General features: G+C 32.9%; 1 protein-coding gene across 3 annotated transcripts in view; it reads left to right on the top strand.

The window, feature by feature from the left end:
• The window catches only part of LOC124540300 (RNA-binding protein fusilli), a 121,604-nt gene that overhangs the window by 27,008 nt on the left and 77,252 nt on the right, over positions 1-17,344 (top strand). The gene's annotated exons all lie outside the window — the stretch shown is intronic.

A 17,344-nucleotide genomic window follows, 5' to 3' on the forward strand; every position in this document is an offset into this window, starting at 1 on the left:
ATTACACGCAGGATTGTATTTTTACCTTACATCTTCTAAACTGTTATGTTTGATTTTATAATTGCACACTGTATTATTCTGTATAATATCCTGCGTAATTTGGACACATTAACTCTGAAGAACGTTCACTCGAGTATATAATCCAGGACATTTATATATTATATTTTACTTGGTGGTAGGGCTTCGTGCAAGCCCGTCTGGGTAGGTACCACCCACTCATCAGTTATTCTAACGCCAAATAACAGTACTCAGTATTGTTGTGTTCCGGTCTGAAGGGTGAGTGAGCCAGTGTAACTACAGGCACAAGGGACATAACATCTTAGTTCAAACGGTTGGTGGCAAATTGACGATGTAAGTATTAGTTAATATTTGCGTCATTGTCTATGGGTGTTGGTGACCACTTACCATCAGGTGGCTTTAGATTCCATTAATCTTGTTTTCAATAACACTATTTTGTTTTCCACCCTATATGTGTGGCATTCTTCTATAGAGAAAGATTAAGTAAATAGGAAATACGGGGCTTCTTACCCTGTTCGGAATACATTTAAATATCAGAACATTGTCTGATAAATAGGTGAAAGGTGGTTCACAATGACGAAATTGGCCACAAAATAATGACCCTTATAACATCCAGCATTTGATCCATACTTGGATGACAAATAAGTTTGCATGTATTTCTCTCGTGTTCTTCATTTTACGTCACTAAAAAACCAGGTATGAGTTTGATACATATTTTCAATACTAAAGATCAGGCCAAATGGATCAGCTGATAGTTGCCACCATCACTAACAAACATAGGCGCTGTAAACGCCAACAAACATTGCCAATACAGCACCAACCTTGGGATATATGATGACTTTGAACAAGGATTATAATCCTTGTTCAAAGTCAACTTAAAACTATTTAGTCGCTGAATACCTAGATATACGTTAAGATCAAAGGAGGTAAGCCAGTGTAACAAGACAGGCATAGACCAACATGTTAATTTCCAAGGTCATTGGTGCGTTGGTGATTATGTTACTGGTTATTCCTTTCAATGGTATCCACCCATTGACAAGACTGTGTAGATATTAAAAAAAAGGATATCCATTAATAATACTTATGGTTAGTCTCGTAATGAATTTTATTAACGCATAAATAACAAATGTAACTAACCCTGTAACGTTAAATTTAACAATTAACAGAATTCGACATCTGTCGAGGTTAACTTAAAACTGAGGTCTTATAACTGGTATGTTTACTTTTACAGGCCTTCGCACATCGCTCCCTTCGCTCACAACTTAAATATTCATTAATTAACAACTGCCTTATATTTGTAGAGTAAAGTAAAGTAACAGCCTGTTAATTTCCCACTGCTGGGATAAGGCCTCCTCTTCCATTAAGGAGAGGGTTTGGAACATATTCCACCACGCTATTCCAATGCAGGTTGGTAGAATGCACAGTGGCAGAATTTCGATGAAATTAGTCACATGCAGGTTTCCTCAGGATGTTTTCCTTCACCGCCGAGCATATTAATTGTAAACACAAATTAAGCACATATATATAGTGGTGCTTGCCTGGATTTGAACACGCAATCATCGCTTAAGATGCAAGCGTCTCAGCTCTTTATATAGCACGCGGTACTTATATTTGTAAAAGTTTCATACAATATCCCTTGTCACATTAATTAGAAAAAAACTAATTTTTAATAATAATGAAAAACATTGGTGTTTTAAAATAGTCGAATGTGACGTTTCATCGTGGTGAGCGCCGCGTGCGTATTGGTCAAATTATATAGCGCGCGCTTCCGCTACTTCCTGAACAGACTTCCGTCCCTTCAAAGGCAAACGTTCGGATACTTATTCGGATAAACTGAGTCAGCGTTCGGATAATCTAGGTTCTACTGTAGTAAATGTCTTCACATAGATTTCAATAACGTAGAATTTACCTGTCACTTTATTTTTATTATGACGTACATTGAAAATAATAATATAGGTCATAAATACATATAGATAACGTATTAGTTTGTTAAATTATTAGTTAGTTAACTGCGAAGTGCGAGTTAAATAAGATGACGTTTCAGAAAAATTGTAGGTATTCACTTGATACGTACAACTTTATACAGTGTCTCGAATGTTGGGTATCTTTATAAGGTCATACCTCAATTGTACCTGTTCGAGTTCAAAAAGGTCCGCTAATTAGCATGTTGCTGGTTCGGACATTTAGACCTCATTGTGAACATTGCTTAAGGTTTTCGGTTGAAATTTAACATTAAAATGTAATTATGATATCATGACCTGTAAACGGATTATTTTTATTAAGGGGAATTTATTTTACTTTTGCCGTTGGTAGGACCGGTAATTTTATGCCCTAGTGGTAAGAGGTCACCACTATGACACTGTAAGAAATGGTAATCCTTAACATAGTTAATGCACCATAAACCTTGGGAACTAAGATGACCCTTGTGCCTGTTTTACTGGCTCACTCACCCTTCAAACCGTAAAACAACAATATTGTATACTAAGTCACCCGCGGCTTCGCTGGCGTTTTAGAGTGTTGGTCATATATTAGGCGAAAAAAGTAGCCTATGTCCTTTCTTAAAGTTTAAGTTTGCGATTTTTTTTATGGTATAGGTTGGCGGACGAGCATATGGGTCCCCTAATAAGTGGTCACCATCACCCATAGACAATGACGCTGTAAGAAATATCAACTATTCCGTACATCGTCAATGTGCCACCAACTAGGAACTAAGATGTTATGTCCCTTGTGCCTGTAGTTACACTGGCTCACTCACCCTTCAAACCGGAACACAACAATATTTATTATTTGGCGTTACTGTTATTTGGCGGTAGAATAACTGGTGAGTGAGTGGTACCTACCCAGGTGGGCTTGCACAAAGCCCTATCACCAAGTGATTTCATATCAAATTCGATTTAGCTAGATAGACAATAAATTATTTATTAATTTAGACAGACTAGAGTTACTTTCACATTTATGATATTGATATACATTTCTGTGGTATGTTATGAGTGCTACATAAAGATATCTCTTAACCAACTGCGCGTATAAAAAAGCTGATTCATATAAGATGACGTCACAACATAATATTGCTTACAAGACAAACGTAGTTATTTATTCTCGTTCTATCTTTTCCTCCACTTATATATTTTCTTGACAGCTTTTATATATGTTTACAACCTTACAACATATCTGTTGAATAGTTTAATTATAATAATATGATAATGCCGCCATTACTATGTGCGCAGTGATCGCGGTGAAGTATTAAGATCAAAGGGAAAGTCGTTTTTTAAGGTTTCACTATTTGCGGGGACAGTTTTATTACAAGAGCAAAGTGTTCGTACGTTGCGTTGATGGCTGGATGGTGAATGTTGTACTGGCAACGTTTACTTTTTTTATTTTGGAAAACAAACAATTATAATTACCCTTAATAGTAAAAAAAAACAAATATAAGAAAAAAATAATAGACATATTACATTAAAAAAAAAATTGAAAGCACAAAAAAGCAAGTGAAACAGTTATTGGAAAACACATGATTTTATGAAAGCTGTAGGCGGACTGGCATACACGATGGTAAGTGGTCACCACCGACCATAGACATTAACGCTTTAAGATACTTAAATCATTCCTTATATCTCCAATACGTCTTCAATCTTGGAGACACTTGTGCCTGTAATTACACTGGCTCACTGACTCTTCAAATTACAACATTAGAAAGTGTTGTTGTTATATTTTCAAATATTATATTATTGATATGAGAAAAAGATAAATATATAAAAAATCATCCTTTACATATATATAGGTTCTCATTACACTGGCTCACTCAATATCACGGATATATTGTTAGCACTTCTTAAAACAAATAAATACATAATCCTCTTTTGTAAAACACTGTTTACAAATAGTGATTACATCATATTGACATAGTAATCTTTAAGAATATTGTAATGTATATTTGCTTATCAAAATATACAATTATATCACAAATAAGAAAAAACTTACAAGCATAAATTTTTCCTAAGAGATCTGAATTAACAATGAAATGAATCGACTACGATGTTTGTATAGTACAACACGAATTAGATATAGCATCGGAAAATGCAATGAAATGAAAATAAAACTGATTACTGCCGATATACACAACCAATAGAAATAGCTGACTATCGCGCCATTCGACGCTATTCGTCGCTATAAATTCTCGCGTCAGAGAAAACAAGTGCATGTAAATCGACGTGTCAAATTGACGAATATATTAGGTCATATGATATTACAAGTTATTACGTTTGCGCAAAGATCATATTCGCATGAGAAATAAATATTGATAATTTGGGAGAGCGCACTCAATTTGGATGTGATCGCATTTACGAATTTTGCCGATGCTATCTAAGTTTTGTCGTACTATACTGTGGCACAGACTGAGATATCGCTTAGGGTATGCAGATGTATGTCAGATTCCGAAGTTTAATTCCGAGTGAGACATAGAGGCAAGGCAGAATAGAGATACCCAGTAGCCCAGAATTTGGAAATTGACAGTTATCATAGTTTCGTGAACATAATAGTCAGAGATATATATGGAAATCGACTTCTAAATAAACTCGATAATCTGAAGAGTTTGCTCTATCATCAATCTTAAACCTTTTTTTACCAAATAGCTGATTTATTTTTTTAATTTGATAAATCCATTTTGAAATTGGAACGATACAATTGATATCTTCTAAATCTCGATAATCTGAAGAGTTAGCTGAATCAGTCTTAAAACTTTCCTTTCCAAATGGCTATTTTTTTTTAATTCAATTAATTTTGAAATTAGAATATGATTTGTATGTAAAATGACAAATATAAAAACTCTTTGAAATCAACAACAATCATCCTTGTAAACTGAGATTTATTTATTAACGTTATTATGTAGTCTGGGATGTTACTCTGATACTAAACACATAAACACTTATTACATAAAACAACACAAGTGTATCTTGTGTAAGACAACTAGATATACTTATAACACTATACTTCCGCGATTATGAATTGAATATGGCAATACACGAGCGTACTTTGGCTATACACTACATGACACTACATTATATACATAATATTATACATATACATTGAGCGTACTTTAAACTTAAGAAATCTTTAATAATTATTAATATCAAGTACAAGCTGTGTATGTAACTGTAACTTCATGCGCGTTCGAATTGAAAAAAAAAAGATTGTTTTAGCCTAAGATACTCCTTATTAAATCAGCTATCTACTAGTGAAAATCTAATCAAAATCGGTCCAGCCTTGCCAGAGATTAGCCGGAACAAACATAAAGACAGACGAAAATTGTAAAAAATATATTTTGGTATATATATCTATAAATACATATGCATTGATTAAGAATAGTTGATTATTACTTATAAAAAAATGTCAATAAAATTATGTACCATGATATAGTATGTGCTTTTATTAAAGTAACGGTTATTTTAATATTACAAACCGACACTCTAATTTTATTACATGTATTATTACTATATAGTAAAACCATAAATTTGGTGTTTTCAAGTGTCATTTAGTTAGTAGAATAAAATTAAACAAAACTTAGACTTATTCCACGCGATTTTCTCAGCTAATTATTGCACACTACTTACTTAACAGTCCTTGATTAATATATCTTTATTTATAATACAACACTACACTGCTACTTATAACCACTTTAATTTTACTTCCAATGTTCAGATAACATCTTTGTCAGCGTTCAATACTTCATTTTTCGCAAATCACTATGAATATTAAGATCAGGCTCCCGGCCAATGAAAACAAAAAAAAAACATTTATTGACATACACACATATAAAGAAAAAAATGGATATAAAAACAACATAAACAAAGAAAGATATAATAATAAAGAAAAAAAAAAAATAATGAATATAAAACTTGTGTGCAGTCAAAAGGAGACAGCTCAGGCTATGAGAGATTTTTATCCCTCTGCTGATTTTCAGCTGTCTCCCTTGTAGCCACGCAATGACAGTGTCAACTTAAACATAAACATTTGAGGGGTACGGGACGCGAGGCGCATTTTCTATTGTAATATTATAAATGTGAAAGCAACTCTGTCTGTTGCTCTATCACTACCAAACCAAAGAACTGAATTTGAATGAATGAATGCATTATACTTTATTGCACACCACAAACAAAAACCAAAAAAGAAAGGAACACAAAATTAATAAAATATAAAAATAGAAAATAAAAAGAAGAAGTAGATTAAAAGTGTTGTACAACGGGCGGACTTATGGCTTATTAGCCATCTCTTCCAGACAACTCAATCAGAGGGAGATTTTAAAACCATCGCCGTAGGCGGCGCAGTCATAAACTTACATACAAATATTTACACACTAATACTTATACTTACTACATATATAAATATTATGTATAAATAATATATATCTCTATTATACACTAATACATACTAAAGATAATAAAATGATATAAAAATACATAAAATTACATAATAAATGTTATATTTAAAGGTAATTAATTAAATTTGATGGAATTTTACTCACTTTCATAGGCTACTTTTTTGCGTAACATCTGACAACGAACTCCTTAAACGCGAGAGAAGACGCAGGCAACAACTAGTAGATGCATACAGTAATAATCATTAAGTAATAGCTTTATATCGCTCTTATTAAATTTTAAAAACCGACATGCGTTTATACCCTATTTTGGTGTGACTTTTCTATATTATACGTAACTTGTATCGAATATCATTTCACAGACGTGTTCTGCGGTGAGTTTCGACTTTGTTCGTACGGAATATCTATACCATATACAATTTATATAAATTAGGTAACAATTTACCAAGTTTAATGCACCTGTAACAAATATATACATCTTTCTATATATTATGTACTAGCGCCTCGCAGGCTTCGCACGAATGACATATATTAATAAAGAAAATGATATAATAAAATCATTAAATAATTTTTACCCTGTAGCAGAAATTTGGTAGCTTATATATAAACAAACATTACCTCTTTATAATTCTAGTAAAAATTGATATAGATATCAATTTGACTTTAATTTTCAGTAAAAATTAGGTCATGAACACACCTTCACTGCTAAGCGAAGAGAAAGTGAAAATAAAGTTATGTAGGTATTAAACAAAATCTGTAGTTACACTTTGTCACACACACACATAAAAAAAAAACATTTCATAATCGCCTAGTCTCGTACTACGCCGTAATAAAGATAGTTTAGCTTCTAAGACCAGGCTAGCATAAACGCTTATTCCTATAGTAACAAAGCATATTTCAAAACATTACATAAACTATGTACTTACAATATAATTATAAATGCCTTAACCCTTACCCCGACGCGGAATAGTTGTTTTTAAAGTGTAATTAACTATGTTTTTCTCACAACTGCGGTGTCAAGGTTTCATGACATTGGCTGTAATGGCGGCGTTAAATATATTCTGTAATACACGTGTAATGAACGTGGATTTGTGCCTATACATATTCAGTTTTGTGAAAAAAATATATACACACGATAATTAATTGAAACAAGCGCGTTATTGAAACCTCTTCCTTGTTCATGATAGCCTGGTAGTTTTAGGTCAAACGTTTTCGTCGTCCAAGGTACTTTTTTATAAATTTTTTTTTTTTACTCGAAACAACTGGGTTAATTTTATCTCTTCCGTGTTCATGCGATCCTAGTAATCTTACACCAAAAATATTCTAATTTTTTATACACATAGATTACATTATATACATTCATTAGATATATAACAAAAAAAATTAATATGTCTGTCTTTATTTGTTACTTAGTTAAAATATTACAAAAGATAGAAACAGAAGATAATGAATCTAAAATGGTATGTATTGTACGTCGTCGAATTGGATAACTAGTGACACATACAATTAAAAAATCGTCATGTCAAACAAGTAACATATTATTCAGTTTTACGGTAGCCGCTAATCGATGCAATTACAGCGCTTTAATGGCGCTTTATAGTATTACTTTAGGAAACTAGACTTATAACGCTAACGATGAAAAAAAAAAACACTAATTTGATTATTTTATTTGTGGTTCTTATACAAGATCCGTTCAAGAGTTATGTGAAAAAAAAAATCGGTTTTTCTAAGATGCAAAAATCATTTGTTCTTATAAATTTTGAAGCCGCTGTTGTAAGAACATATGCATGAGGCCAATATATTTTTTTACTGACATTAGCAATTAAAATTATAAAACAATTTCTAAGAGATATACATTATCACTTATTGATTGCTTCTTTTGTCGATAGAATGTAATACTTGGCACAATATTGTAACTCCTATTATTAATAAAAAATACTCACAATTGATAATGAATATACTACATATGTATTGCAATGAAATCTCGATACACGAATGTAATTCGAACGCAGCTGACCCTCGCAAGGCTGTACGCTACCACGAGGAGTGAAGCCTTTTTATTTTTCCTTACTGAGTGCGATATTAATTTAACAAACAAATTTAACTCCTACAAAACTAATCGCAGTTTTTCCATGACCATTTTCAACTGTTTGTGATTACTGGGTCATCTTTACTACAATATAAACTCTCAACAAAAATATCACAAGCCTAAATAGTCCAAATTCTCTGCAAATATAGTGGTTACAAAAAACCGCCATATTGATCTCGAACATTTAAAAACTTAAGGGGGAAAAAATATTGTCTTTGGTGCTAATAACACCGTTTTACCTACTTAGGTAAAACGGTGTTATTAGTACAACGGATTTTGATACCTTTTTTTTTTAAATAGATCGATTGATGACGATTGACGGTACGTGTAGGGCATGTGCCCGATATAGCAGAAAAACATTGATAGGTTTTTATTGTCTAACGGTTGAAAAATTGAACGGTTTAAGACATTCTGTATATTTAGTACTAGTCGTTGCCCGGGGCTTCGCTCGCTTACGTTTTAGGGGTTTTGTTATCATGTGTTAGCCAAAAAAGTAGCCTACGTACGGACATACATATGAGCTCGAAAGAAGGCCTAAAGGTCGAATTTGCTTCAAACCAAATTTCATCAAATTCGGTTCGTGGTTTGGTAGTGAAAGAGCGACAAACAAACATACAGACATTCATATTTATAATATTGGTATAGATCAGCATTGCACCCACCACGGGCGTGTAGCTAGTTAATTTTAAACCTATAAGAAACTTTCCCTTAAACTAAACGTAGAAAGTGATACCTACTAAGATAACTGCTAAGGATGCGTTCAGATATTCGAAAACGTTTGATTAAGTTGTCGCTGTGAACGAGACTTTAATACATGTTCAAATTCGTGAGAACCTCTGACGGCAAAAAATCATTTCGTCATTACCTTGGGGATTATTAACTGCAGATGCGACCGAAAATTGCATGCGATGACGGCACACAACCGAAATTACCTGTGGTTACGTAGAATATCATGAAATTATACTTATACTTCGAAATCAGTCTTGTATGATGTTTAACAATCTCGTTGTCCTTTTTTTTTCGCTGGAAAAACGCTTTTCGCGCTGCCCCCACGTGATGGAAAGTGGGGGGAGGACTCCCCGGTTTCCTGGACGCCGATCTCGCCCAGGTCCACCGGGTTTACCCACTAAAAAACCAGCGGTACCCTCTTTCGGCGGACGCCACGGGATAGCTTACGCATGCTACCATGACGCCCTGACGGTCGGCTCGCCTATACGGGCCTCTAACACCTAGGGGAGATTCTCGGGGTAAACTCTCGTTGTACTGAAGCAAATAAATTAAAATGCGGAATAATCTGTGCCTTAATCGAAAATGGCTCAGTGGTTAGAACGCGTGCATCTTAACCGGTGATTGCGGGTTCAAACCCAGGCAAGCGCCACTGAATATTCATGAGCTTAATTTGTGTTTATAATTCATCTCTTGCTCGGTGAAGGTAAACATCGTGAGGAAACCTGCATGTGTCTAATTTCATAGAAATTCTGCCACATGCATCACCAACCATATTGGGACAGTGGTGGAATATGTTCTGAACCTTCTCCTCAAAGGAGGAGGAGAATTTACAGGCTGTTGTTGTTGCTGTGTCTTTTTGGCACAAATAAAAGCAAAAAAAATGTAGTCTCTAGTTTTCAAGTCAAAGTAAATGTGTATGTTCTTAAATTTTTGTTAAAAAAATACATTTAATTTAATTTTTCAAATGTTATGATAAAAATAAACGTGGTATAAATAGCATGAAATAGTTTTTTATCGTTATCATGATTTTATAATAATCCGGAAAACAGTCGTAATTAAGATTGATTTGTATATATTTCATTTATATTGTTTCCAATCTCACAATTATTTTTTTTCTGTAAACGATATCTTAGTTTCAATTATGATAATTCGAGACGTCACAACATAAAACAAAAATAAAAAATTAATAACTTTATTTTACCTTCCGCCATGCAATATCGATACTAGCTGCTTTTTCCGCCTTCGCTCAGCTATATATGACTTTTGCGAAGTTCCTATTGGTCGTAATGTGATGGTATATAGCTTATAGTCTTCCTCGATAAATAGCCTATCTGTTACTGGAATTATGTTTCGTATTAGCTTCAGAACAAACAGATTCTTCAACTTTTATAACAAATACTCATTTTAGAAGAAATGTCAACAATTTCGGATTTGAAGGGAAAATTGAAATTTGATAATGTTCCCTTATCCTATTTGTATTTGCCTATTTAATTGTTAATAATTCTTGTAACATCATCAGCCCACTGCAGTCCACTGCTGTAAATAGGCTTCCCTTAGAGCGCGCACGCTGCTCGCTTTTTGTACCGTATAGATAATATTTATACATAGAATTAAATACAAAAGTAACATTATTTGATATGAAAGTAGTACATTCTTTGCTCATTGAAATAGAAGTTCGAGTCGGACTCATATACGAGTGGTTCCGTACTTTTATAAAAACTGCAAATCGATATGTGTAACCCTTTAAATATTTATTTTTTATATATACTGTACTTATTGTTATTCATCGGCTTCAGAAGAAATACATCACTCATAAGATACAGCCTGATACCACCAAGATACCAACCGCTCCAAGAAATCCCGTTTAAAAAAAACGGTTGTCATGGTTTTTAGGCTAAGATAACATCGAATGTAATTATTGCTTAAAATTTAATAATGAAGTTTTGAACAATTACCTGCAAGCTTCACATTCAAATCAAGGTCGCTATAATTATTTATTATCTACATAATTTTGTTTAAGGTTAACTTAACTTAACGTGTAATTTTATAAAGATTCTAATTATTAAAATTAATTTTTCGCATGTTTTTGTGAAATAATCGCATAGAATTTTACTCTCACGATTATTTTTGTATTGAAATAATTTAAAAGCAAAAAAAAAATATATTGAGCAACCAGGACTTAATAATGAAATAAATAATTTTAATTCAAATTAGGAAATCTTTTTATCATATTTATTGCTAGCGATTTCGCAGGGGTGCAATACTGATACTAAATGTACTACATAATTAGTTTATTTACGACATCACATTACAAACTTCTAAAATTATCAGTGTTTCTTTATTATATTGTCCATGTATTATATACAAAAACCTTCCACTCGAATCACTCTATCTATTAAAAAAAACGCATCAAATTCCGTTGAGTAGTTTTAAAGATTTAATCATACATATACATATAGAGATATAGGGACAGAGAAAGCGACTTTGTTTTATATTATGTAGTGACTAATTCTTGCCCGCGTTGTCCCTCGCGTTTTAGGTTGTTGGTTGACACGTGTTGGGCAAAAAAAGTAGCCTATGTCCTTCCTTGGTTGAAGTTTGCTTCAGAAAAAAAATCATCAAATTCGGTTCAGCGGTTTGGTCGTGATAGCGACAGACAGACAGAGTTACTTTCACATTTATAGTACTTATTCACAGCATTTGTTAAATACACAATAAACTTGTGTAAAATTTATCGTCTAATAAACATAGCTGTTTGAAAACATACATCGATTTAATAGCTTAAAATATATATATGTATGTTCAAAGGCTAATATTATTTAATAGTCTAAGCTACGTAAGTTATTTATTAATAGACGAAGTTAAGCACAATGACGCAGAAGGATGTTGTTGATATGTCATAAAAATATTGCTAAACAGACGAACAAATATGTCTTCAATGACTGACGTAAACATTAGATATAATTATATCTCGGAGTTTTATACAACTATTCGGTAATACCCAACTTTGTACACACCGTAGACTATCGTGAAATATACATATGTACAATACTATAACTATATACAATACTATTTATGACGTCGTTTGTTAATACTTTTTATAATAAATTGTTGTTTTTTTTATGATATTGGTAGGCTACCTAGCAGATAGGACACCATGGGTTGTAAGTGGTCATCACCACCCATATAAAATAGCGCTGTCAAATATATGAGCCATTAGGGAACTAAGATGTTACTTATATCCAAATTCAAACTCAAACTACTTTATTCAACGTAGAGGCCACGTAGAACCACCGATTCGGAAAAAGGAATACCCTGACCTGAGAAGAACCGGTGAAAGAAACTCAGTGTGTTTTTTTGTCAAATTAATAAGATACATAATTGTATATGAATAGAATCATCATCACCAACCATATACAATGGCGCCGTCAAAGATTAGCCATTATTTACACCGCCACTGTGCCGGTAGTGTCTATGTATCTATCTGTATCCAGTGTATCTCTTTAGTTCATAATGTCGGTGGCGTACAGCAATGCGCCCATGCGCCTCCAATGTGCCGGTAGTGAGCCAGTGTAACTCCTTAATTCAGGGCGGTGGCGTTTATCAATACAAGATTAAAATATCTCAAGGCCAATTTACAAAATACACTCTTATAAAAAAAAAATTACAATGCTGATTTTTATTTTGAGAATTTTTCTACGAGATATCGCTTCCTGTCAATTTTCACGATACTATGTCAACGAGAGGGTATATTGTGTTTTGATTTCCTTTACGAATTTATAAACGACATTAACGGCCATATCTTCTATCTTAGTATATGTTATTAGGTTAAATTTTATACCTGAATAAAAACAGGATCTGACAGACAGACAACAAAGTAATCTTATAAGGGTTCATTCCCTACGGTAAGGAACCATAAAAAAGCAAAAAAAAAAAAACATTTTTACAAGTATTTGGGTGCCTGAAGTACTCTATCTGATCTGAAATCTGAAATTACATCACGGTAATAAAATCAGAAAGAGATCGTAATATAAGGAATTTCTCTCGGTTATTTTTATCTATACAAAATAGAGCCATATCAGAATCAATATATACGAGTATGATGATATATAAATAAATGACATATGGATTCGTTAAAGGAAAAATCTATGTATATTCAAAAATAATATATACAGCGTTATCAAATCAAAATAAGAGTATTCTTTATTCAAGTATGCTACCACCGGAATGTAGATTCTACTGAAGAAAACCGGCAAAAAACAGTAGTTAATTACCACTTTATTACAGAGTGTGTCTGTAAAATACAATTAAATTTTTATTAATACTAATTATAAATCAATAAATACAAAGTCCAAGATTTTTTATCTGTAATATAATCTTGTATTGAGTAATATGCCTTATTTATCAATGCTTTTTGACATGAGCTTTAATTTTTTACGTATATATTATAACCAATCAACGTTTGACAAATGAAAAATTACATGATAAACAACCAATTGCTGATTGGGTGGCCGTATCGTTTATTATGTTAAGCAGCTTCAGAAACCGGTATTTTTGGAGAAATATTGGGTATATTAGAAAGTTAAATCTAGTGTTGTGTAAAGTAATTTATAATTTCACATATGATTTGTGGTAATTTGTTAAAACTAGTGACCCGACCCGGCTTCGCGCGGGTGCAATATTGATCAAAAAATTAAAATAAACTTTATTCAAGTAGGCTTTTACAAGCACTTTTGAATCGTCATTTTACAATTAAGTGAAGCTAACACCGGTTTGGAAAGTGGATTCTAACGAGAAGAACCGGCAAGAAACTCAGTAGTTACTCTCTTTCAACATTTAAAAAATACAAAGTTAAGTTAGTTAAATACAATTACAGTGTAAACTCCATGTAACGTCACTCGATTTAACGGCAAACTCTCTAAAGCGTCGAAATCAATTGGTTTTAGTTGGTTTAGCTTGTATTCTATACAATGAGACACTCTACATAGCATCACACTCACTCTCAATAACGACAACAATTGAGAAATAAAAGTACCTTTTTTAATTTTAGCAATTTGAAATTGCTAAAATTAAGAAAAACTGTGCATCTCTGTACGTTCTTTTGTCGCTTTATCATTCTAGTCCTCAATAAACTCCAATGTCGGCACCACGCCTTAGGAACTTTCTAAGAAATTCGTTCATTTGTTTACAAATTGGGATTGCTTGCACGTGTAGACTGTGACCATGCCTAATAAGTAGTAGTCCTGGATTACAACGTTATCATATGTATTCAACGATTGATGAGGTGGAAACAGAACTTGAGTTTGATAGCGACGACGACCTTCCTTTAAATGAGTGGATTCAGCAGGTCAACATGGCAGGAAATACGGTAAATTTTTAAACATACAGCGAAGTAGACAACTGCCTGCTTACAACGGCTTCACTCACAGACATAGAAATTTTGGATTCAGTGAGAAATGAGGTTCAAGAACAAAGAGATGAAGAAGATAAGACGGATGAGCTTGAGCCTCCACCGAGCGTTAAAGAGGTTCTGAAAGCAGCTAAATTATTGGAAAATTACTTCCTTTATATCAGATATAAATAAAATAATTAAAAATATACAACAATATTACTGGTGCAGCAAAAGGCGTCAGACAAAAATAACAGAGTATACGCAATAGCGTTCAAATAAATACTAACAATAGACTAAAATAAACTTTTTTTTCGAATTCTGATTTTTCTTCTCTTCATTTAACGACCACTCTCTATAACGCCATAAAATGCACAGTCCCTTCAGTGTCGTTATATAGAGTTTACACTGTATTTAAATTAATATATCCTGCTTGGAAGTCAACAGGTATTAACTCGACGCTTTTTTATCACTTATAAAATCTTGTATCGAATAATATACTACATTATTTATTTACGACATAACATTAGAAACTTCTAAAATTATCTATGTTTCTTTACTATATTGGTCAGATATTATATACAAAAACCTTCCTCTCGAATCACTCTATCTAATAAAAAAAGTCGCATCAAAATCCGTTGGGTAATTTTAAAGATCTAAGCATACATAGGGACAGACAGCGGTAAGCGACTTTGTTTTATGCTATGTAATGATGATATGACAAGATTATTTGTTAGAAATTGTAAAATACTTATACAGAAATTTATTTTTCTCATATTATACTATTACAGTCAACACCTCATTTTTCCTATTAGCAGAATATTACGAGTTTACTCCGCCTTGCCATCCCATTGTGAGTTGATGGACAAATATGTGACAATATATGTTTTCTACTGTAAATACGATGAGATATTAAACTACGCAACGGATTTTAATGGGTTTCATCAATAAATAGAGCGATTGAAGACGAATGTTTTAATGTATACGTTTATATTTTAGTGCCTTATAGAGAAGCCCATAATTTCATCTTATATAGCTATAAAAAAACCAACATTTTTGTGTTTACTTGAGATAAAAAACAAAAATTTTTGCTCGTAAGTTTTTATTTAATTAAAATTACATTTTTCTGCAAATAATACTACATGAAGTGTTAAAGTTAATATAAATTCCCACATTACCTGGTTCACAATCAATTCTCAACATTAATACAAGCACGATGGATTTACATAACCAACTCAGCAAGAACATGGATGACATTGTTAAAATGTTCGAGTCCCGCATGAATCAATTTGATAAAATGCTCTCACTGTCAACACAAGCACAAGGAAGCACTAAACCACCGACCACTACCTTTGGAGACTTTAGTTCTCTCGCCTCGGACTATGCTGCTTTCAAAGATGAAATCTGGAAGACCCTTAGTATGCTTCGTCAGCAATTAGAGCTGCTCTCGGTGGGTTTTGATATGCAGGAAGCTCGTTCCCGCAGCAGAGTGCTGCTTTTTCACGGTCTGCCGGAGAGTACTGACGAGCAAGTGGAGAGCAAGATTCAATCCGTGTTGCACAATGAATTAAAGCTGCCTAGTATTGATTCTTCACAGCTGGATATCTGCCATCGTCTTGGCACAAAGAAGGAAAAACCAAGACCAATACTGGTTCGTTTTATTGCCACAAAGCACAGAAATCTAGTTTGGAACTCTAAAACATCTCTTAAAGGGTCTGGAGTTACTATATCGGAATTTTTGACTAAGCCCAGGCAAGAATTATTCGTTGCTGCTCGGAAACATTTCGGTTTGAAAAATTGCTGGACATCTGACGGAGTAATCATTGTGGCGCTTCCAGATAAAAGCCGTAAAAAGATCCTTACATCGGCCGAATTAAAGGATCTTTACGAAAAGTTTCCTCAAGTTTCCAGTGCGCCGGACCAGAAGACAAGATCTCGGCGGGTTAAAGTAACTACAAAGTAAAGGTTTCTCATATATTACTATAATTGCTGTCTGCCGTTCATTACGTCACCCGTGTCTATGTATTTGTATCCGTGTAGTTGGTTTTAAGCTGCCAATTAATAATATGTTACTCTTATTTTTTTCTTATGTACGAGTCGGTAGTTTAAAAATTCGTCAAATTCTTTAAATTGTTTTTAACCAGTACAATTTAACCTAAACACAAGGTACTTGAACAACAGTCAAAACACTGACGTGCGACAACTGACATTAACACGATTGACAGCGGATTAGCGTTCGGATATTCTGCTTGAAAATTTTTATCTTTGTGGTGAATAAGCAGCTGTTTCTTTTTCTTTGCATTTTAAATTTTTAAAATGGATATCTAGTTAATGTCTATACTCTGTAGCTACTATCTAGAATTTCAAAATATTTGTGTCATCATATGTATAATTGTAGATATGTAGCATAGATATAGATTTTCTTTATTTTTATTTTTTTTTTCTTCTTTGTTTCTCTTTTTGTTATGTATTTATTAAGCCAGGGACTAATAATGTGGGAGATTATTTGTATCGCTTGTGATTAATAGTATTTTTATTTCGTTTAATTGTTTTTACTATTTCTTTTATTTAGTTTAAGGTATAATTATATATATATTTATATATTAATATTTATTTTATATCTATATGTCTGACTTAAGTGATGCTTGTATAAATGATGATTTCTTTTCATGCTCCTCTGATGATTTCCGTAGTGTTTCTAGCCATAATCAATCTTTTGATAGTGAAGGCTTGACCGTTGATTCAC

The sequence above is a fragment of the Vanessa cardui genome, chromosome 24 (assembly GCF_905220365.1).
Source record: "Vanessa cardui chromosome 24, ilVanCard2.1, whole genome shotgun sequence".
In the NCBI taxonomy this organism is placed as follows: Eukaryota; Metazoa; Arthropoda; class Insecta; order Lepidoptera; family Nymphalidae; genus Vanessa; species Vanessa cardui.